The 24,351-nt window shown below is 47.1% G+C and overlaps 1 protein-coding gene across 2 annotated transcripts in view; it reads left to right on the top strand.

Moving 5' to 3' along the window:
* Positions 1-2,026: 2,026 nt before the first annotated feature.
* Positions 2,027-24,351, top strand: part of PIK3R6 (phosphoinositide-3-kinase regulatory subunit 6) — a 114,096-nt gene continuing 91,771 nt past the window's right edge. Inside the window, exon 1 of one of the 2 annotated variants that reach the window (XM_082271463.1) lies at positions 2,027-2,120. The gene's annotated coding sequence lies outside the window, so the exon portion shown is untranslated. Of the gene's footprint in view, positions 2,121-17,028; positions 17,130-24,351 lie in introns of those variants that run through there. The other variant, XM_082271461.1, reaches the window with a different exon arrangement.

The raw sequence follows: 24,351 nt of genomic DNA, 5'->3' as shown, positions 1-24,351 counted from the left end.
AAGGAGGAGTTTGGTGTCTTTTAGACCCCCGATCCCTCCATAAAGAGTACCTGTCACTGCCTATTACTGTCACAAGGGGATGTTTTCATGCCACTCCAGCCACCACCCCCCCCCCCTTCCCCCATAATATGTGTCTGCTGTACCATGTGCTGGTATGAAGAAGTCTCCTTTTTCTCTCCTCCCTCCACCCCCACCCCCGATATGTGTCTGCTGTACAATGTACTGGTATGAAGAAGTCTCCTGTTCTCTCCTCCCCCCACCCCCGATATGTGTCTGCTGTACAATGTACTGGTATGAAGAAGTCTCCTGTTCTCTCCTCCCACCCCCCCCCCCCGATAAGTGTCTGCTGTACCATGTACTGGTATGAAGAAGTCTCCTGTTCTCTCCTTCCCCCCCACCCCTGATATGTGTCTGCTGTACAATGTACTGGTATGAAGAAGTCTCCTGTTCTCTCCTCCCACCCCCCCCCCCCCGATAAGTGTCTGCTGTACCATGTACTGGTATGAAGAAGTCTCCTGTTCTCTCCTTCCCCCCCACCCCCGATATGTGTCTGCTGTACAATGTACTGGTATGAAGAAGTCTCCTGTTCTCTCCCCCCCCCCACCCCCCGATATGTGTCTGCTGTACAATGTACTGGTATGAAGAAGTCTCCTGTTCTCTCCTCCCACCCCCCCCCCGATATGTGTCTGCTGTACTATGTACTGGTATGAAGAAGTCTCCTGTTCTCTCCTCCCACCCCCCCCCCCCCGATATGTGTCTGCTGTACCATGTACTAGTATGAAGGAGTCTCCTGTTCTCTCCTCCCCCCCCCCAATATGTGTCTGCTGTACCATGTACTGGTGTGGTGAAGTCTCCTGTTCTCTCCTCCCACCCCCACCCCCCGATATGTGTCTGCTGTACCATGTACTGGTATGAAGAAGTCTCCTGTTCTCTCCCCCCCCCCCCCGATATGTGTCTGCTGTACCATGTACTGTTATGAAGAAGTCTCCTGTTCTCTCCTCCCCCCCCCCCCAGATATGTGTCTGCTGTACCATGTACTAGTATGAAGAAGTCTCCTGTTCACTCCCCCTCCCCCCCGATATGTGTCTGCTGTACCATATACTGGTATGGAGAAGTCTCCTGTTCTCTCCCTCCACCCCCCATATGTGTCTGCTGTACCATGTACTGGTATGGAGAAGTCTCCTGTTCTCTCCCCCCCCCCCCCCCCCCCCGATATGTGTCTGCTGTACCATGTACTGGTATGAAGAAGTCTCCTGTTCGCTTTTTATTGCTTCCTTTATGTAAAATCCCTACTGATCCTGCCAGTCCCTCTACTTTCCTAATACTGACCACACTAAGCAGGAGAGCACATCGTGGTCCGTTCTCTAGCTATGTTGGGAACTCCTCCAATGATCAGACTTATCCTAACAGGCCCCCGCTGCACAGCCTGTCACTGGGAAGTTAAGTGTGCTGCTGCTTCTCCTAGCCCAGCTCTTATGCAGCTGAGAACAGAAGGAATGTGATCATTTATAAAACGGTGGAGAAAGGTATTTATAATGTTTAAACAAATGTTTTGCCTTTCATTTCTATTTTAAACTGAATGGGTTGTTTTACAAGGTGAGGATTTACAATCATTGTGTACAAACACTTTAGGTGGCCACAGCACCTTCTATGGTGTCAGTCAGATCCATCAATGTGGATCAGTTTCCTCCCCTGTACAAGGAACAGACGCAGGTTTGGGAATTGCTCGTGTTTAGTGGTTTTCCCAGCTGCTCGGTGTAGATCCGTATCCTGTTTTTCTGCTCGCTCTGAGTCTTTCCTCGATCAGCGTGCGTTTCTCTGGACTGGTGCCCGATTCTTCCCTCTAACAACTCCCTCCGCGGCATCTCCCCGTGTCACCGAGTGCAAACTTTGCGAAAGTTTCAAGACTTTTTTTTTTCCGCTGATAAACATTTTATTTTCGGAAGCTGGACCTTGAGCGGAGGCACAGCTGTCAGACTTGTGCAGGAAACGCTGGCCGGCTTCTCCTCCGTACAGGTGTGACAGCTGGGGGGAGGTGACACGGGGACAGGAAACCGAGCTCACACTCCGTGTCACACACTCACTCAGCTCAGCCCCGGGGACATTCATCTGCTTGTTAGGTGAGTCCAACTTGTTACATTGTATTTCTTTTTATTTACAATGCATTTGTCTGTCCATAGCACAGAACAAGGTAATAATCTCTAAAATATTCTGTGCTATAAATGATATCGGGTCTGGGAATAAAAGTAGATTTCAGTCTTTGCAGATGACACCGAGCTCTGCAGAGGAATAACTTCCTTACAGGATGTCTCCAATTTACAATCTGACCCCAATGCACTGTTTCATTGGGCAACTATGTGACAAATGAGGTTTAATGTTGATAAAGTTGATTAAAGTTCTGCACTGGGGGGTAAGAATATGCATGCATCATACATACTAGGGGGAGGAGAACTGGGGGAATCCATAGCGGAGAAGGATCTGGGGGAATCCATAGCGGAGAAGGATCTGGGGGAATCCATATAGGGGAGAAGGATCTGGGGGAATCCATAGCGGAGAATGATCTGGGGAAATCCATAGCAGAGAAGGATCTAGGGGAATCCATAGCGGAGGAGGATCTGGGGGAATCCATAGCGGAGAATGATCTGGGGGAATCCATATAGGGGAGAAGGATCTGGGGGAATCCATAGCGGAGAATGATCTGGGGAAATCCATAGCAGAGAAGGATCTGGGGGATCTCATAGCGGAGAAGGATCTGGGGGAATCCATAGCGGGGAAGGATCTGGGGGAATCCATAGCGGAGAAGGATCTGGGGGAATCCATAGCGGAGAATGATCTGGGCGAATCCATATAGGGGAGAAGGATCTGGGGGAATCCATAGCGGAGAATGATCTGGGGAAATCCATAGCAGAGAAGGATCTGGGGGATCTCATAGCGGAGAAGGATCTGGGGGAATCCATAGCGGGGAAGGATCTGGGGGAATCCATAGAGGGGAAGGATCTGGGGGAATCCATAGCGGGGAAGGATCTGGGGGAATCCATAGAGGGGAAGGATCTGGGGGAATCCATAGCGGAGAAGGATCTGGGGGAATTCATAGTGGAGAAGGATCTGGGGGAATCCATAGCGGTGAAGGATCTGGGGGAATTCATAGCGGAGAAGGATCTGGGGGAATCCATAGCGGAGAATGATCTGGGGGAATCCATAGCAGAGAAGGATCTGGGTGTTCTGGCAGATCCTAAGCTTAATAATAGCATGCAATGCCAAGCTGCGGTTTCCAAAGCAAGCAAAGTCCTCTCTTGTATAACAGAGGCATGGACTCCAGAGAGAGAGATATCCCCCCTCCCCCCCCTTTGTACAAATCATTAGTAAGACCTCATCTGGAATATGCAGTTCAGTTTTGGGCTCCGGTTCTCAAAAAGGATCAGGGAACTGGAGAAAGTGCAGAGAAGGGCAACCACACTGATGAGAGGCATGGAGGACCTCAGCTATGAGGAGAGATTAGAGGAACTGAATTTATTCTCTCTTGAGGAGAGGAGATTAAGGGGGGGATATGATCAACATGTATAAATACATAAGGGGGGGGGGGATATGATCAACATGTATAAATACATAAGGGGGCTATGATCTCCATGTATAAATACATAAGGGGGGGATATGATCACCATGTATAAATACATAAGGGGGGATATGATCTCCATGTATAAATACATAAGGGGGGATATGATCTCCATGTATAAATACATAAGGGGGGGGATATGATCTCCATGTATAAATACATAAGGGGGGATATGATCACCATGTATAAATACATAAGGGGGGATATGATCTCCATGTATAAATACATAAGGGGGGATATGATCTCCATGTATAAATACATAAGGGGGGATATGATCTCCATGTATAAATACATAAGGGGGGATATGATCACCATGTATAAATACATAAGGGGGGATATGATCTCCATATATAAATACATAAGGGGGGATATGATCTCCATGTATAAATACATAAGGGGGGATATTATCACCATGTATAAATACATAAGGGGGGATATGATCACCATGTATAAATACATAAGAGGGGATATGATCTCCATGTATAAATACATAAGGGGGGGATATGATCTCCATGTATAAATACATAAGGGGGGATATGATCTCCATGTATAAATACATAAGGGGGGATATGATCTCCATGTATAAATACATAAGGGGGGATATGATCTCCATGTATAAATACATAAGGGGGGGATATGATCTCCATGTATAAATACATAAGGGGGATATGATCTCCATGTATAAATACATAAGGGGGGCTATGATCTCCATATATAAATACATAAGGGGGGATATGATCTCCATATATAAATACATAAGGGGGGATATGATCACCATGTATAAATACATAAGGGGTCCATATAGTGAAAATATAAGGTCCTCACAGAGGACAAGGGGGTGCTCTTTACGTCTAGAGGAAAAGCGGTTTCGTCTCCAAATACAGAAAGGTTTCTTCACAGTAAGAGCTGTGAAAATGTGGAATAGACTCCCTACCAAGGTGGTTCTGGACAGCTCAGTAGATTGCTTTAAAAAAAGTCCTGGATTCTTTCCTTTGTGTACAGAATATAAATGGGTACTAATATTTATAGGTAAAGTTGATCCAGGGAGTATACGATTGCCTCTCCGGGGATCAGGAAGGGATTTCTTTTCCGTTCCTAAAGGCTCATGCTTTGCTGGGGGTTTTTCGCCTTCCTCTGGATCAACTGCGGGTCTAGGATTGTGTATGACCTAAAACGGTTTACTGGATTACACTTGCCCCCTTTCTGCTCTGTCCTGAAACTGTTTACTGGATTACGCTTGCCCACTACCTGCCCTGACCTTACTAGAATACGCTTGCCTGCTATCTGCTCTGATCTTACTGGATTACGCTTGCCTGCTATCTGCTCTGTCCTGAAACTGTTTACTGGATTATGCTTGCCCACTACCTGCCCGGACCTTACTGGAATACACTTGCCCGCTATCTGCTTTGCCCTCAAACTGTTTACTGGATTACGCTTGCCTGCTATCTGCCCTGACCTTGGAGCTGTTCTTTAGTTTAGGCTACCAGCTACTGCCTTTCCAGACCACCACCAGCCTCTAGACTGTGGTACGGCTGCTCTTCCACAGTGACATTGACCCTTGCCTGACCAGCCTGGACTAGAGATACCTTTTTCTGTTTGCTAAATTCCAAAGTCTAAACTATAGCACTGTGCACCTGGAGGGAGGGGCAACCAAGTACCAGTAAGCCTGCTTAACAAACACTTACCAGCTATAGTTCCTGACCGAGGCATTGGACTGAGCATCACAAAACCTTCAATAATAGAGTCTAATATTACTCCAGATCCATGCGCTCTCTTTTATTCTTTTATACTTTAGGATCTTCCATAGATACAGTAAGTGAGTGTTGTCACCCTAGGGGACAGGAAGTGTCCTACTGGCAGGATCACCAGATAAAAATAAAAGCAAAACTAAAACAGAAAAAAAAAAAAAAAATAAATGCAGCCACCACATCTGTGAACTAGTAAGCTTCAATATATTACAGGTTTATTTTTGGGTTTAGATTAGGGTTGCCACCCATCCGGGATTCACCTGGACAGTACATGTTTTAAATTATGTGTCCAGGTTTCAGACCACCTGGAACCCGGACACACTATTAAGACTTAACTGTGTCTCCCCAAGTAACCGAATACCCATAGACATGCGTATACCGGCATATACCGGCGTATAGGCATGCCGGGTACCCTAATCACCCCAAGCCGTGCAGATTCCCCCTGCTGCCTGGGACCCCCCCATGATACATCATGGGTGAAAGGTACCAAATGCCTGAGCCTCCATCCTAGGGTGAGTGAGCTCACCATCCACTGTCAACAACTGAAGTCTCCCCCCTCCTTCTCCTCTCTCTCCTGCCTCCAAGCAAGTGAGTACACTAAGGTAAAGGGGACTCAGATATAAGGGGTGCTCTGCAGTCTCTGATATAAGGGGGGCATTGGGAACCCTGATTTAAAGGGGGGATGCTGGGAACTTTAATGTTTAGGGGGGCTTTGGTGAGCAGAAACCCCTTACACCAGAATCCACAGAGTTCCCCCTTATAAAAAGAAAATTGCTATGTGCAGCTAAAGTGTTTCGGTTCGGCTTGAAGAAAAGGTGGCAACCCTAGTTTAGTTACACTCTAACTTCTTGTCTACCAAGTTTATAAACGCCCTGAAAGTTAGGGGGATAAAACAAAGCAGCTGCAGCTTTAAGCTTGGGACCGTTCTTTTGAAGCCGGATCCCGTTTTCATGTAATCTGGGCAGCTGTACAGCAATTTTAAAGTTTGACATGTTTTGTATCTGCTTATTCGACACTACCCCTTCTTATACATTGTGTCAAAAATTGAGTATTCTTTTGTGTTGGTGTGCACTAAATACAGTGTAGTCTATTTATTCCTTAAAAGATTTGATAAACAGTTGCACAGATATTGTGCAACACAAAAAATTGCAACTGCTATCATTTAAAGTCTACAGGGCTTCTGCTTTCAGAAAATGCAGTATATAACTGTTTGGGGGGGAGGGGGTTAAGTCATTTCCAAGCAAAAAAAAAGCCAATTTTAACGTGTAAAGAAGCCGCGCTCTTATATCATAATATACACATCACCGTAGTGAATAAACAATAGTGAATAGACACATAAATAAATACATCTTCATTCAAATTAAAAAATACATAAAAATTGTGAAGTCCCGATATATATATAGGAAAGGTTCCTCTCCACCAGCATGCAGACACACTATACACTCACCAGACTTAATTGACCCCTACTACAGAGAGTCAAAATGCACATCCAATGAAAAAATGAAAATCCAAGATGTCATACTGTACATGAGGTCACAGTGATGGTTTCAGACCGCTGCTGTCATCCATTTAACATGCATACAAATAAGGTATTAAAAGCTCCAATGTTACCATATAGAGAGGGACAGGAAAAACACTCTCATGGTGCAGTATATCAAATAATTTATTTAAAAAAGAAGGTTATATTGCACTTACATCAAAGAAGACAGGGATCAGCATCATCCTAAACAATACATGCTGATCCCTGTCTTCTTTGATGTAAGTGCAATATAACCTTCTTTTTTAAATAAATCATTTGAGAAGTATATCAAATGAGAGTAGCACCATGAGAGTGTTTCTTCCTCTCCCTCTCTATATGGAAACATTGGAGCTTTGAATACGCTATTTATATACATATTGAATGGATGACAGCAGTGGTTTGAAATCATTCCTGTAACCTCACGTATGACATTTCGGATTTTTCCATATGCGCATTTTGACTCCCTGTAATAGGGGTCAATGAAGTCTGGTGAGTGTATAGTGCGTCTGCATGCTGGTGGAAAGGAACCTTTCCTATACTCACTGAGGACGTTACTCACCTGTGGGATTATATATGGACTTACAGTTTTTATGTATTTTTTTTTAATTTAAATGAAGATGTATTTATTTATGTGTCTCTTCACTATTCTTTATTCACTATGGTGATATGATTTTTATGATGTAAGAGCGCGGTTTCTTTGTTTCTTTTCACGGTATATGTGCTTTTTACACTTTACAACACGCAGCTCTTTATTGTAGTTTATCTGTTTTTGGTTATCAATTTGCGTGGAATTAGAACCTGTTGGGTTCCTATATATATTTTTTTTTTCAATTTTCACATGTGCAAAAAAATAAATAAACAAAAAATTGCTCTCACAAAAAAGTCTAGACTTGGTGTGAGGTCAGGGTCCTAAACAAGACTCCTCCCACAAATGCTGATTTGAACCAATCATGAGTACCCGTGGCCATCAGGGCTGCTGATGGGGGGGACCACCAGTCCTCTTAAGGGGGCCGGAGCACACGGGGGGGGGGCGAACATGGAGGGGGATTAGTGATGAATGACATTTAGTGCCGGTTCACACTATTGCGATGACAGACATCGCATGTGATTCGGAGCGCACTGCTTCTAAAATCACATGCGATCTCTGTGCGGTGCAAATTCAGCCATACAGTTTGTATGGCTGAATTCCCACCACAATCGCAGTGAACTCGCACAGGACCCTTTTTTTGGTCCACAGCAGAATCGGATCGCATGGGGGTTCACACTAGTGCGATCCGATTCATGTGCGAACTGTCAGATCGCACTGCGATATGCGATCTCATCTGGGGGTGTCATTAACGTTGAATTGACACCCCCAGCAATTCGCATATGGCAGTGTGAACTGTCTGTGCTGCGAATGCGATACGGGAACACGCAGTAGATTCGTAGTGTTCCCGCATCGCAATAGTGTGAACCGGGACTTACAGAAATCTTCACTCCAGCACCTGAATTCTGATCTCTCCCTTCTCCCTGCTGCCAGCTTTTATCTGCTGAGAAAGAGACAGTTGTCCCTCACTAATCCCCCTCCCTTGTGTGGGCCCCCTTCCCAGCACTGGCTCCAATGTTATCTCTGCTCCTGAGTTTGTTATCTCTGTAACTTTGTTTCTCTCCCTGCAGTTCTTCTTATACTCTTTGTCCCAGCCTGTATATTTTTTTCATCTCTTCCCCCTTTGCTCTGTCTTCCTGATACAGTCACAGCTGATCAGCTGCATTGCCATGGGGTGAAGAATTTACTGTTACAGCGGTTCCATAGCTGCCTGTTATCTTGTCCCAGTGCAGTTTAGTGTAGCTGGGCTTTCCGCTCCTCTCCCCCAGACTGTTTCCTGACCTGTGCGACTTTGCTTCTTCTCCCCTTCACTGGGAGGGTTCCCTTACAGGCAATGGTGGCAGCAGCACCCGACAGCCGATGGAAACATCGGCTGCAGTGCCGACATCGCTGGACTCCAGGACAGGTAAATGTCCTAATATTAAAAGTCAGCAGCTACAGTATGTGTACAATATGTGTAGCTGCTGACTTTTAATTTTTGGAGGGGGGGCGGAACTCCACTTTAATGATTTCTTAGGGGGAGGGGGGGCCCTGTCAAGTAGTCTATATAGGGCCCTGTGATTTCTATCAGCAGCCCTGGTGGCCATCATACAGTAATGGTAGTTTGCATGGTTGGAGGGTATGATATGTTGCCCAATCACAGCAAAGTAACAATCTCACTTGATTGCCAAAGTCTTTAGCCTGCCCTGAATGAAGTTGACTTATAAAGCGAATGAGAACGCTGAGCGCCCGCATGAGAAACAGAGAAGTGAAACTAAACAAGGATTTATTAAGAAGAAGAAAAAGTTATTTTTGCAAATTCTTCAGATTATCGGAGCAGAAAAGTGTTACTATGTATCTGATTGACGTCAGCGAGGGAAATACAAGCCAGAGGAAGCGAGAAGCGGCCCATCGTTAATCACAGCGAACGGCGTCCTCGGTTACCGTATCCGGGCGATTGTCTCCCCTGGCAGCGCTAAGCTCCAGGTTACACCCAGATAACAGAGAGGAGAAGTTTGAACAGTTTAAAGGATCAGCAACCCCCAACATGCACAGTGAATGCACAACTCCCAACTGTCCCTGATCTGGAATAAAGTCCCTGTCCCTCTTTCTTCCTCATTTCTCCCTCATTTTGGTCTGATTTATATAGTTTTATATAAAATGCAATATTTATCTCCCAGTGCTAAACCTTGCATCCAATTTCTAAATTGCTGCATTTGCAAATTTCAATATAAAGGAATAGCAGTGGTAGAAAAACTCTTGCTTAGGGCCAGCCTACGCCACTTCCTGTGTCCAGCACTAGGTGGAGCTATGACCTTTGACCTCTGAGCCCACAACTCCTGACCTTTGACCTCTGAGCCCACACCTCCTGACCTTTGACCTCTGAGCCCACACCTCCTGACCTTTGACCTCTGGGCCCACAACTCCTGACCTTTGACCTCTGAGCCCACACCTCCTGACCTTTGACCTCTGGGTCCACAAATCCTGACCTTTGACCTTAGGGGTGGGTCCATGTCCCATTTCCTGTGTCAAAACTATCCCCTGTGTCTTTACCGGCAATAGGCAACCCTAACCCTAAATTTTTTTTGGGTATAATTCTTTTTTGCTGATAGTCAATCCCTCGTTCCCATCTCAAAAATTTGGGAGGTGTGTGAATGGGAAAGAACAGATAGTTGGGCTCCTGGCTGCACGAGTGATTTGGCCCATGTGCGTAGAGTTTTAGTGCACTCATTTTAACCCCTTGACCTCCAGAAGATTTACCCCCTTTCATGACTGCATTACTTTAATCATTCCTACTATTCATGCGTATTTCACTTACATTTTTTTTTTTTTTTACTGCCCGACAAACAATTCAAAAATAGTTCCTGCTGCGCCATGTTTACACCTCTGGCTGCTTTCTCAACTGCTAAAGGGGGTTGGGATTGTGGGAGTGGTAAAATTGAGACTCAACTACAGAGATTTACTGACACCCACCCCCCCCTCTTCCCATCAACTTTACCTGTGAATGAGCCCTAAGCATGCCGCTACCGAATGCAACTAAGAGCACTGCTGTTCCTCTGAAAAGCGATCCGAGTGTGTTTGACTGGTGGTGAGGAGGTGAAATGTTGCCTCCTGATTTAAAAGCATGATTGCCGTGCTGTGAACGCGATTGTGGCACGGTAATTCGACAATTCGAGCGTTAAGTATCAGTTCACACTTCAGCGATTTCAGACATCGCATGTCATTCGCATGGCACTGCTCTGCAAACCACATGCGATTACAGATTGTACAGGTTGTATAGCTGAATTTGCATCACATTCGAACCAAAGTCACTCAGGACCCTTATTTTGGCCCGCACCAGAATCGGATCGCATGGGCGTTCACACCTATGCGAATCGATTCCTGTCCGAACTGACAGTTCGCACTGCGATATGCAAACTGATCTGGGGGTGTCGTAAACTCTGTATTGACACCCCTAGCGATTCGCATATGGCAGTGTGAACTGCCTGCGAGTCGGGTGCGATGCGGGATTGGCAGGGTTCCCACATTGCACCAATGTGAACCGGCACTAAATCAGGTGTGAGGAGGTGACACTGCGCCCAGTAATCTCTGACTCCTCCCATGTTGTTTAGGTAGGTCTCCGCCTCAATAAAGTTGCCTCCCCCTGGTCTACCGGCTCGATTTTTGGTTCAATTTTCTAATCATATACGGCCGGGGTGCGATTTTTGAGCATTGTCACTTTATTAACCACTTCCCGACCACCCGCCGCCTTTTTACTGCGGCATGGTGGCTCTCCTGCACAAACCGATGTACATCTACGTCGGTCGTGCGCGGGAAGCTAGGGGACAAGTGCGCGCCGCCGACGGCACGCTCCCGCCCCCACTCAGCAGCGGGGAAGCTGATGCACGAGTTATACTGCGGCAGACAGCCCCTCCTGCGCGAACCAACATAGGTATACATCACTCGCGCCTGTAGCTAGGGGGCGAGCCTGTGCCACTGGTGGCACGCTCCCGCCCCCACTTGGCAGCGGGGACTCCGATGCACGGGGCAGGCGGCTCCGATTGCCCCCTGACACCCGCGATCGCTCCCCACTGAGAGAGAAGGACGGTCGGATGTTGTAAACACAGCTGACCGTTCTTCTCCCTGGAATTATCACAGAGCTCCTTCTATATAGGATCACAGGTCTCTATGATCATTTCACAAGCCACGCCCCCCACGGTTAGAATCACTCCCCTAGGCTCACATTTAACCCCTTGATCACCCACAATGGTAACCCCTTCCCTGCCAGTGTCATTAGTACAGTGACAGTGCATATTTTTAGCACCGATTACTGTAGTAATGTCACTGGTCCCCCCAAAAGTGTCAGAAATGTAATTTAGGGGTCCGATCTGTCCGCCGCAATGTCGCAGTCCCGCAAAAATCGCAGATCGCTGCCATTACTAGTAAAAAAAAAACAATACAAATGACAAATCTTTCCCGTAGTTTATAGACGCGATAACTTTTGCGCAAACCAATCAATATACACTTATTGGGATTGTTTTTACCAAAAATATGTAGCAGAAAACAAAGTGGCCTAAAATGTTAAAAAGTTTGATTTTTTAATTTTTTTTTGAGAATGTTATCCATTAAAATAACGCAGTGCTGAATCCCAAAATAGAAAAAATTCTTTCAGGTCCTGATCTCTGCGTGGGTTCACTTACAGGGGGCTGCTGTGATTGGATTACTGGAAGAATTATACAGATAATGGATACATTGTGATGGAATAATAACGATCGCACGCAGGGACTTTCAGGACTATTGAGGAGAAAGAATGAGGAAGTAAAAGAAATATTCATGTGAAGTGCAGTGATTGTTCCGGGGACACTTCAACTCATGCTTGGAAAATTCCTGACACCTGGCAACCGATTGGGGCAACAGGAGAAGTTGGTGCCACCGCCCCCTCCTGGACAGGGCCTGCTTTGACCCCGATTTAAAGCTGAACTCCAGACTTTCTGTCACTATTAATAAAGACCAATAATTACTGAATCCAAACGCTGCATTGCTTTTGTTGAAACATTTTTTCTTACTTTAAAAATGTGTCTATCCCCCCCCCCCCCCCCCCTGTAGCTTTTTTTTTTTTTAGTACTTCCAGTCTTCATAACAGCCAGCAGGAGGAGTGTTACATCAGCTGCTTGCAAAAGTGAAAGAACACATTCCTGGACACCCTTTAGACGTGCATGTTACCGGGAAGTAGCGAGCCACTGCCAGTGATGTAGACCAGTGGTAATAATAAACTTTCTTGATATAGGGGGCCTCAAGTGTGGCCCCTGAGATCACCAAAGGGCCTCACATAAAAATTAGTGACTATTTAGTGTCAGAAGCAGCGAACACACAACTGTATATGACTATGATACAGGAGGTGGTCAGAGACTGCAGAAATGCCACAGTACATGGTCAGAGACTATAGGCATGGTACCAGAGGTGGTCAGAGACTGTGTAAATGCCACAGGAAATGATCAGAGACTACAGGCATGCTACAGAAGGTGGTCAGAGACTGGGGAAATGCCACAGGACATGATCAGAGACTACAGGCATGCTACAGAAGGTGTTTAGAGACTGAGGAAATGCCGAAGGACATGGTCAGAGACTACAGGCATGCTACAGAAGGTGGTCAGAGACTGACGAAATGTCACAGGACATGATCAGAGACTACAGGCATGGTATAGTAGGTGTTTAGAGACTGAGGAAATGCCACAGGACATGATCAGAGACTATAGGCATGCTACAGAAGGTGGTCAGAGACTGAGAAAATGACACAGGACATGGTTAGAGACTACAAGCATGCTACAGAAGGTGGTCAGAGACTGAGGAAATGTCACAGGACGTGGTTAGAGACTACAGGCATGCTACAGAAGGTGGTCAGAGACTGAGGAAAAGCCTCAAGGTCCATAAAGACATGGATGAGCGAGTTTGGGGTGGAAGAACTTGACTGGCCTGCACAGAGTCCTGACCTCAACCCGATAGAACACCTTTGGGATAAAGTAGAACGCAGACTGCGAGCCAGGCCTTCTCAACCAACATCAGTGCCTGACCTCACAAATGCGCTTCTGGAAGAATGGATAAACATTCCCATAGACACTCCTAAACCTTGTGGACGGCCTTCCCAGAAGAGTTGAAGCTGTTACAGCTGCAAAGGGTGGAGCCAACTCAATATTGAACCCTACGGACTAAGACTGGGGGGTCATTAAAGTTCATGTGTGTGTAAAGGCCGGCGTCCCAATACTTTTGGTGATATAGTGTATGTTGAGGTAACTACCTGTAGGGCGGAGTTGTCTGTGGCTGTAGAAGTTGCGGAGTCGCAGCGTTGGGAACACAGAGAGTCCTCTGTCAGGCAGAGTGCCTGCGGTGCAGCAAAAACCATTTTGTATAAACAGTGAAGTAGGCGAGGTCAGGATTTCATAATGGTGACATTCTTAGTAAATATCGCCGGGATTTCCAGCGCCATCGAAAATATTTCTGATATTTCCCAGACATGAAAAAAAAAGAAAGATCTTAAAGGGGAAGAAGTAAATAAAAGGAATGAGTACAATGCAGTTTAATGGAGCGGCCTTTCTCTGTATAACAGTTTGTGACTCTGTGGGGTGAGATTTACTAAAACTGGAGCACACAGAATCTGGTGCAGCTCTGCATAGTAACCAATCAGCTTCCAGGTTTTAATGAACAAGTTGAAGTAAGAAGCTGATTGGTTACTATGCAGAACTGGATCATATTCTGTGTGCAGCAGTTTTAGTCCTGGTTCACAGTTTGCTTTTGATCTGTTTCTGCAGTGCGTTTTTTCACATTTTTTTAATGCATTTTTTATGCATTTATTGCATATATGTCTCTCTCTCTCTATATATATATATACAGTGGGTACGAAAAGTATTCAGACCCCCTTAAATTTTTCACTCTTTGTTATATTGCAGCCATTTGCTAAAATCATTTGCGTTCATTCTTCTTCCTCATGAATGTACACATAGCACCCCATACTGACAGAAAAACACAGAATTGTTGACATTGTTGCAGATTTATTAAAAAAGAAAAACTGAAATATCACATGGTCCTAAGTATTCAGACCCTTTGCTCAGTATTTAGTAGAAGCCCCCTTTTGATCTAATACAGCCAGGAGTCTTTTTGGGAAAGATGCAACAAGTCTTTCACACCTGGATTTGGGGATCCTCTGCCATTCCTCCTTGCAGATCCTCTCCAGTTCTGTCAGGTTGGATGGTAAACGTTGGTGGACAGCCATTTTTAGGTCTCTCCAGAGATGCTCAATTGGGTTTAAGTCAGGGCTCTGGCTGGGCCATTCAAGAACAGTCACGGAGTTGTTGTGAAGCCACTCCTTCGTTATTTTAGCTGTGTGCTTAGGGTCATTGTCTTGTTGGAAGGTAAACCTTCGGCCCAGTCTGAGGTCCAGAGCACTCTGGAGAAGGTTTTTGTCCAGGATATCCCTGTACTTGGCCGCATTCATCTTTCCCTCGATTGCAACCAGTCATCCTGTCCCTGCAGCTGAAAAACACCCCCACAGCATGATGCTGCCACCACCATGCTTCACTGTTGGGACTGTATTGGACAGGTGATGAGCAGTGCCTGGTTTTCTCCACACATACCGCTTAGATATATATATATATATTCTACAGTAAAACTGCAGGAAAGGGCCCTGGGGGGCAAACTAATGTAAATTGATTTTATTTAGTAATGTAATCCAATGGGATTACAATGTATCAGTGTGTTTGGTGTGTTTTACTTTTTGAATCTGCCGCCGGTTCCACCCCCCAGCGAGCGTCACGTCGCAGGAGACGGAAGCCGGGGCTCACAGCATCGGGCGGAAGATCCGGCCGCTGTACACTGCCGGAATACATTGCGGGATCCCAGGGACAAGGTAAGTACGCTCTACCAGGATCCAGCGATGCTCCCTGGCGGTACCCCGAATGTGGCTCGGGGTTACCGCTCACGGCACTGAAATTCCACCCCGAGTCACATTCGGGAATACCGCCAAGGAAGTCAATGACCAGGCCATTTTTTTGCCTATTCAGCACTGCACTACTTTAACTGATAATTGTGCAGTCATGCAACACTGTGCTCAAATTACATTTATATCATTTCTTTTCACACAAAATGGAGCTTTCTTTTGGTGGTATTTGATCACCTCTGGGTTTTTTTTTTATTTTTTGCGCTATAAACGAAAAAAAAAAAAAATCTTGAAAAAAAAAAAATGTTTTTTACTTCCTGCTATAAAAAAATACAATAAAATAAAATTTAAAAAAAATCTAATTTCTTCATAAATTTAGGCCAACAGGTTAAATAAAATCCCAATACACGTATATTGATTGGTTTGTGTGGAAATTGTAATTTAAAAAAAAAAAAAAATATTTATACTACTAATGCCGGCGATCAGCGACCTATAATTGGATTGTAATAGTGCAGAGGACAATCTGACACTAACTGACGATGTGGGGTGGGGGGTGGGGGAGACTGACAGACTGCCACTGACACCACCACTGGTGACACTGTGAGCCGGTTCACACTGAGGTGATCCGACTTGCCGGGGCGACCTGTGAAGTTGCGGTGCACAGCGCGCACCGCAACCTCGGAGCGACATGCACGGACTTCATATCATTGAAGTCTATGCAGGTCGCCCCAAAGTAGTACAGGACCCTTTTTCTAAGTCGGAGCGACTTGTGTCGCTCCTATTAGAACGGGTCCTGTGCTAATCTATGGCAGGCGACCCACGGCGACTTGTCAGGCGTCCATCGCCGACAGTCGGCTGTCTTGTAATGACAACCGATGTGGCTGAAAAGCCTCTCGGCTGTCATTACAAGGAGCGGGAAGGGGACGCCCCCCTCCCGCCGCCTTCCGCGGCTCGCCCGGGTCTTCCGTCCCACTGGGCAACCAGCCTGCACGGCCGCCAAAGACCCGATCAAAGCCGCATTCAGCTCTGATCAGGTCTCCATGTAAAAACCCGGAAGTGATGTATAAATAAAAAAATGACAGCATTTAATAGAATAAATAAATAAATAAAAAAAAATGACAGCATTTATTACAGCCAAACTTGGCGTTTTGAATGCTTTTAAGTGCAGAGGAGGGGTTTGGGGTCTTTTAGACCCCCAGATCCATCCACAAGAGTACCTGTCAAATAAAAAAAAAAATATTTCTTTAAATGTACGAAAATATCAGCCCATATCAGCTGATACCGATATGCAATGGCCAAAATATCAATATTGGCAACGAAAAACTGCTATTGGTTGATCACTAATTCATACAGCTGTCTGTACATCCAGAGGAAGAACGGATCCTGCTCCGCAGTGTCAGTGCATGGCAAAGTCCTGAACCGGGATAAAATTCCAAGAAAAGACAGATGACATCAAATCTTTGGCGTAAAATCGAACCAGCAGCCGCGCCGTCCATCACGCCACTTGGAGAGAAGTTTTTTTTTGTTAATGAATCAGGGTTGAGGTATTTATAATTTCTGCATGTGATCGGCCGCTGTCCTGCCCTCCTCTTCCTTCCTGTGCCTCTGGGGCCCTCGCAGAACAGAAGTTCACTACCCCGGTCGCCCTCCATCTGCTGCTGGCGTGTGTATACTCTTCTCCAGATCCCGGGACACTCATAGATGGTCTACGGAGACATTACCAGGACTGAGACGGGAGAGGAGCCGGCTGCGGGGGATGTGTCAGACAGTGACAGGTGAGTGACTGTGCGTCCAATCCGCTATAAATAGGGCCCCTTAAAGCCACTTCTCTGTGAGGGTGGGCAGTTTCCTCTGATTTCATTTCTTATTATGACTTTTCATGTTTCAAGTCCTGACTGTTTGTTCACAGCTTTATAAAACACTGAGATGTGAAGCTGCGCGAAACCACAGGAGGCAGACAGGAGAAAAAATGGCAAAATGTATCTAAAAAAGATCAAATGTTATCATGTTCAGAAAGATTGTGATGGTCAGAGACTGCAGACATGATACAGGAGATGGTCAGAGACTGCAGACATGATACAGGAGAGGGTCAGAGACTGCAGACATGATACAGCAGATGGTCAGAAACTGCAGACATGATACAGGAAATGGTCAGAGACTGCTGACATGATACAGCAGATGGTCAGAGACTGCAGACATGATACAGGAGATGTCAGAGACTGCAGACATGATACATGAGAGGGTCGGAGACTGCAGACATGATACAGCAGATGGTCAGAGACTGCAGACATGATACATGAGAGGGTCAGAGACTGCAGACATGATACAGCAGATGGTCAGAGACTGCAGACATGATACAGGAGATGGTCAGAAACTGCAGACATGATACAGGAGATGGTCAGAGACTGCAGACATGATACAGGAGATGGTCAGAAACTGCAGACATGATACAGGAGATGGTCAGAGACTGCAGACATGATACAGGAGATGTTCAGAGACTGCAGACTTGATACAGGAGATAACCAGAGACTGCAGACATTGTACAGGAGATGGTCCGAGACTGCGGACATACTACAGGAGATGGTCAGAGACTGCGGACATAATACAGGAGATGGCCAGAGACTGCAGACATGATACAGTAGATGGTCAGAAACTGCGGACATAATACAGGAGATGGTCAGAGACTACAGATGTGATACAAAAAATGGTCAGAGACTGTGGACATAATGCAAGAGATGGTCAGGATAATGGCCAGAAATAGATCGAAGTTGCCCCAGTGCCACCTGAAAAGATATTTGGAACCATTTCCAATTTTCATAATTTTGATTGTTTGGTAACTTGAAATTAGGAAGATTTTATGGCTAAAAGTTGACTAAACTCAAAATAGTTGTCGAGTGCAGAGGTCTCCAGACTGCTGCCCGGGGGCCCCTTTGCCTGTCTTTATATGGCTTTTTCTTCTATGGACACTTAAAATGGAGCACTATTTCTCCCATTGGCACCAGGTATGGGGCATAATTCCTCCCACTGACACCAATGATGGGGCACTATTCCTCCCACTGACACCAATGATGGGGCACTATTCCTCCCACTGACACCAATGATGGGGCACTATTCCTCCCATTGACACCAATGATGGGGCACTATTCCTCCCACTGACACCAAAGATGGGGCACTATTCCTCTCACTGACACCAATGATGGGGCACTATTCCTCCCACTGATACCAATGATGGGACTCTATTCCTCTCACTGACACCAATGATGGGGCACTTTTCCTGCCACTGACACCAGGGATGGGGTTCTATTCCTCCCACTGACACCAGGTGTGGGGCACTATTCTTCCTACTGACACCAATGATGGGGCACTATTACTCTCACTGACACCAATGATGGGACACTATTCCTCCCACTGACACCAATGATGGGACACTATTCCTCCCACTGACACCAATGATGCTGAGCAGCCCCAGAGTTACCTCCACTTGTATGCTAAGCACCCTCGGGGCCACCTCCACCTTTATGCTGAGCACCTCCAGGGTCACTTCCACCTGAATTCTGAGCACCTCCAGAGTCCCCTCCACTCGTGTACTGAGCAGCCCCAGGGTCACCTCCACTTGTATGCTGAGCACCTCCAGGGTGGCCTCCACTTGTATGCTGAGCACCCCCTAGGGTCACCTCCACCCGAATTCTGAGCACCTCCAGAGTCACCTCCACTCGTATGCTAAGCAGCCTCAGGGTCACCTCCACCCGTATGCTGAGCACCTCCACTCGTATGCTGAGCACCCCCAGGGTAACCTCCACTTGTATGCTTAGCAGCCCCATTGTCACTTTCACTCTTATCCTGAGCACCTCCAGGGTCACCTCCACCCAAATGATAAGCACCCCCAGGGTCACCTCCACTTGCATGCTGAGCAGCCACAGGGTAACCTCCACCTATATGCTTAGCACCCCCAGGGTCACCTCCACTCGAATGCTGAGCACCCCCAGGGTCATCTCCACTCATATGCTGAGCACCCCCTAGCAGTGGCGGAGCCAGAGGGTTAGCTGGGGTGGCAATTGCCACCCCAGACAACGTCCTTGCCACCCCTGTTGCCACCCTGATCCTGGGCGGGTGCATGGCAGTGGAGGAATCACAGGGGATCACCGTACTATGAGAGCTCAGAGCTGCGGAGCGGAGGGACTCGGGAGGCGGATTGGAGAGCTGGTAGGCAGAGGGAGGGAGGACTCGAACCTCAAATACCTATTGGCTTGGGAGGCAGCAGGAGGCGGTGCAGCCTAAATCTTGCAGGCTGCACCGCCTCCTGCTACTTACACAGCCAATGGGTGCATCGGAAGCGCTGTCTGTCTGTCAATCACATGCCTTAATCTTCATCCCGATTCCCGCGATCTTGGGATGGATGGAATGGGTCAGCTCTGAAAGGAGTTCCTGGGCAGCCTGCAGTGACTGAGGTGAGGGACAGTACTTTTGCCCAAGTAGTAGAAGCGCCTGTTCCTGTACAGTCTATGCTGCTCCTTACCAAAAATGTTTCCCCCTTTAATAAGTCATTGTAATCATGTCACCCATATTCTTGCCCTTTTACCAGGGTGAAAGACACACCTGTGCATTATTAGTGTCAGCTTACTGTCAGTCACCCTGTTTAAAAGGACAGGAATATGGGTGGCATTACAATGTTTTTTTTAAAGGGGGCAAAATTATTTATAATAATTCTCCTAAATCCTGCTTTTTTTTTTTTTTTAGCAGAGTGGCAGATTTTTTATGGGGCTAATAAGCCACAACAGCAAGCCAAGTGTTTGGCTTATGGTTGTGGCATGGCCCCATTGACCTGGATAGCCAAATTTCACATAGGCTTAACATAAACCATCGCAGCTGTGGCACATGTAGAGGGGTTCCAGCTGTGATCTAGATTTCGAGTTGCCTGTTTCTACCAACCCCTGAAAAAAGTCTTAAATGGGCAAAATTATCTGAAAAAACTGACCCTTTAACTACTTCAGCTCCCCCTTAATGAACAGACCATTTTCTGTGATACGGCACTGCATTGCTTTAACTGACAATTGTGAGGTTGTGCGACGCTGTACCCAAATACAACTTATTATTATTGACCCCCCCAAAATAATACCTTGCCACCCCTTTGCCACCCCTGTTTTAAAAGTCTAGCTCCACCACTGCCCCCTAGGTCATCTCCACTCATATGCTGAGCACCCCCAGGGTCATCTGCACTCGTGTACTGAGCAGCCCCAGGGTTACCTCCACTTGTATGCTGAGCACCTCCAGGGTGGCCTCCACTTGTATGCTGAGCACCCCCTAGGGTCACCTCCACCCGAATTCTGAGCACCTCCAGAGTCACCTCCACTCGTATGCTAAGCAGCCTCAGGGTCACCTCCACCCGTATGCTGAGCACCTCCACTCGTATGCTGAGCACCTCCACTCGTATGCTGAGCACCCCCAGGGTAACCTCCACTTGTATGCTTAGCAGCCCCATTGTCACTTTCACTCTTATCCTGAGCACCTCCAGGGTCACTCCCACCCAAATGATAAGCACCCCCAGGGTCACCTCCACTTGCATGCTGAGCAGCCCCAGGGTAATCTCCACCTATATGCTTAGCACCCCCAGGGTCACCTCCACTCGAATGCTGAGCACCCCCAGGGTCATCACCACTCATATGCTGAGCACCCCCAAGGTCATCTCCACTCATATGCTGAGCACCCCCAGGGTCATCTCCACTCATATGCTGAGCAACCCCAGGGTCATCTCCACTCATATGCTGAGCACCCCCAGGGTCACCTTCACTTGTATTCTGAGCAGCCCCAGTGTCACCTCAACTTGAATGTTGATTACCCCTAGGGTCACCTCCACCTGTATGCTAAGCATCCCCAGGGTCACCTCTGCCCATATGCTGAGCACCCCCAGGGTCACCTCAATTCGTATGCTGAGTACCCCCAGGGTCACCTCCACCCGTATGCTGAGCACCCCCAGGGTCACCTCCACCTGTATGCTAAGAACCCCCAGGGTCACCTCCAGCTGTATGCTGAGCACCCCCAGGGGCATCTCTATTCCTATGCTGAGCACCCCCAGGGTCCTGGTATGGGTGAACATTCTTCATGGTGCATCAGAAGTTCACAGGCAGTGCAACAGGTCACAACCTACACCGCATATAGCCTATACGTGTAAGTGAGACGGACGTTGTTTGCTGCACACTGCACACAGAGACCAAACAACTTGTTTAATGTCAACAGCTTCCTGCCATTGTTCGGTGACATTTTTATAGTATTCTATGGAGCCACTTCTACGGTATAAGAATGCTGCGTGCGCTGTCACATCCAATGAAGGATGGGGGTTTTTTCACGATGGTTTCCGGAGGAGCCTAATGGCTTCACAGATAACAAACATCATACCTGCACAATCCTGTTACATTAATGTAACGGGGACTGCACTGTAAAGGGGGCACTGTAACGTAAAGGGGGCTGTGATGTAAAGGGGACTGCACTGTAAAGGGACACTGTAATGTAAAAGGGCACTGCACTGTAAAGGGACACTGTAATGTAAAAGGGCACTGCACTGTAAAGGGACACTGTAATGTAAAAGGGCACTGCACTGTAAAGGGACACTGTAATGTAAAAGGGCACTGTGATGTAAAGGCGACTGCACTGTAAAGGGACACTGTAATGTAAAGGGCCATTGTGATGTAAAGGGGACTGCACTGTAAAGTGGGCACTGTGATGTACAGGGGGACTGTGATGTAAAGGGGGCACTGCAATGTAAATGAGGGCTGTGATGTAAAGGGGCACTGTTGTGTAAAGGGATCTGCTCTGTAAGGGGGGCACTGCACTGTAAAGGGGGGGCAAAGCATTGTAAAGGGGGGCTGTGATGTAAAGAGGACTGCTCTGTAAGGGGGCACTGCCCTGTAAATGGAGCACTGTAATATAAAAGGGGACTGTACCGTAAAGGGGGCACTGTGATATAAAGGGGACTGCTCTGTAAGGGGGGGCCTGCACTGTAAATGGAGCAATGCAATGTAAAGGGGACTGCACTGTAAAGGGGGCACTGTGATATAAAGGGGACTGCTCTTTAAGGGGGGGGGGGGCTGCACTGTAAATGGAGCAATGTAATGTAAAGGGGACTGCTCTGTAAGGGGGGCCTGCACTGTAAAGGGGGCACTGCAATGTAAAGGAGGGCTGTGATGTAAAGGGGCACTGTAATGTAAAGGGGACTGCTCTGTAAGGGGGGCACTGCACTGTAAAGGGGGTACTGCAATGTAAAGGAGGGCTGTGATGTAAAGGGGCAGTGTAATGTAAGAGGAGCTTTCCATTCCGATCTGAAGCTCCTCCCCTCCCACCCCCCAACACCTGCTGATTGTATGACATAGTTGGCCGCACAGGAGAGGACACACAGGCATGGCCGCACAGCAGGTGATGAGTCTGTCATAGCCCTTCGCAGACCGCGGTCACCGCCCATTTCCTGCTGTGTGGCCCGCTCATCAACAGTGCCGGTCCGCGGCCCGAGGTTGGGGACCCCTGATGTACAGCACTCTGCCAGCCCCTCCCACCAGCCATGATCAGCTTATCAGTTTTATTTAAAAAGAAGCAGATTACACTTTAAGCGGTATTAATAGTATGGGGGTTTTTCTTTTTTTAATAACCATACTTACCTAGATGAATGCTGCATTGGTCCCCCTGGCGCCCCTAACACTGAGAACTGAGCGATCGAACACCACAGATCGCTCGCTTCTCACAGCTCCTCAAGCAGAGAGCTGGTAACTGCCAGTCACCACTCTCTGGTCTGCCCCCCCCCCCCCTGTTTAATGGAGCGCTGGGCTGTGGAGGGAGCGGGCTGCCGAGAGGCTGAACCGAGTGCCGGTCCAGGCATGTGGGCGGATCCTGACTTCCATTGTCATGATCTCTCCCTAGCCTGGACCGGCTCTGTGATGTCAGCAGACAGCGGACTTCAGCCCACCGTCTGCTGAAAAAAGGTCACAGGAGTGCAGTACGAACTCCACTCCTGAAATCCACAGGAGAAGTACAAACGAGCTTTCCCCGTACTTCTCCTTTAAACCCAGAGGCAAACATTTATTATATTGTGCAAAAAGGTGCCGGGCTGACAAACGTAAGACAGGCGTGTCTCAGCCCCAAAAATATTGTAAGGAACACGGGACTATAAAGAGACAACCACAAGAATATAAAATTACAAAGGTTATTATACAAAAGGATAAAAAAGACAATACATAGTGTTACATATAACAAACATGGTCCTCATAACCAATATATGTTATGTGAAATGCCTTTTTTGAGGACCATGTTTGTTATATGTAACACTATTGTGACAGGAAGTCAGGTAAATCTGGGAATGTAGTCACTGAGAGGAGACACATTCCCACCTGCTTTGAAAAGTTCACTGATTATTATAGGGTGTCGGCTGCCAAAGGCAGCAGGAAGGTGTAAAGAAGTTGAAAGGCCTTCAGCTGTTCAGAATGAGGAGATCGGGGCCTCTATAATTTGTCCAGAGAAAATCTATTGAGTGCTGCCTCCTGTCGCCGTGTGGGCTGGGAGAGGAAGGCAGACATACGTGTACCTCCCGACGCCGTGTGGGCATGGGAGAAGGACTGCTGCCTCCTGTCGCCGTGTGGGCTGGGAGAGGGGGACAGTCGGATGTGTGCCTCCCGACAAGCTGGTGAGCATGGGAGAAGACCCCCTACAGCGATGTGAAGCTAAGGAGGGTAACCACGAGTGAAGACGTCTCAAAGGTGAGAAGACAAAGTGTTCCATGTGAAGAGTGTGAAGAGTAAAGGGACCTGTTAAATGAACTGTGTTCAATGTGAAGAATCTGAAGAGTAAAGGATCCTGTTATAAATGAACATGTGCTGTGTGAAAGAAAACAAAGGGACATGTTCAATGGACAATGTTTGTGCTGTGTGAAAAGCAAACAAATGGACATTTGAGTGTCTGCTGTAGGATCAGCAGTGTCGGCCCAACAGTAGGTTGGAAAGACTTCTTAGGTAGGTT

Source organism: Pelophylax lessonae (genome assembly GCF_965119305.1).
Source record: "Pelophylax lessonae genome assembly, chromosome: 11".
NCBI classification, from domain to species: domain Eukaryota; kingdom Metazoa; phylum Chordata; class Amphibia; order Anura; family Ranidae; genus Pelophylax; species Pelophylax lessonae.
Note: the sequence above shows the minus strand (reverse complement) of the source record. Positions and strands in the feature narration are given on the sequence as shown.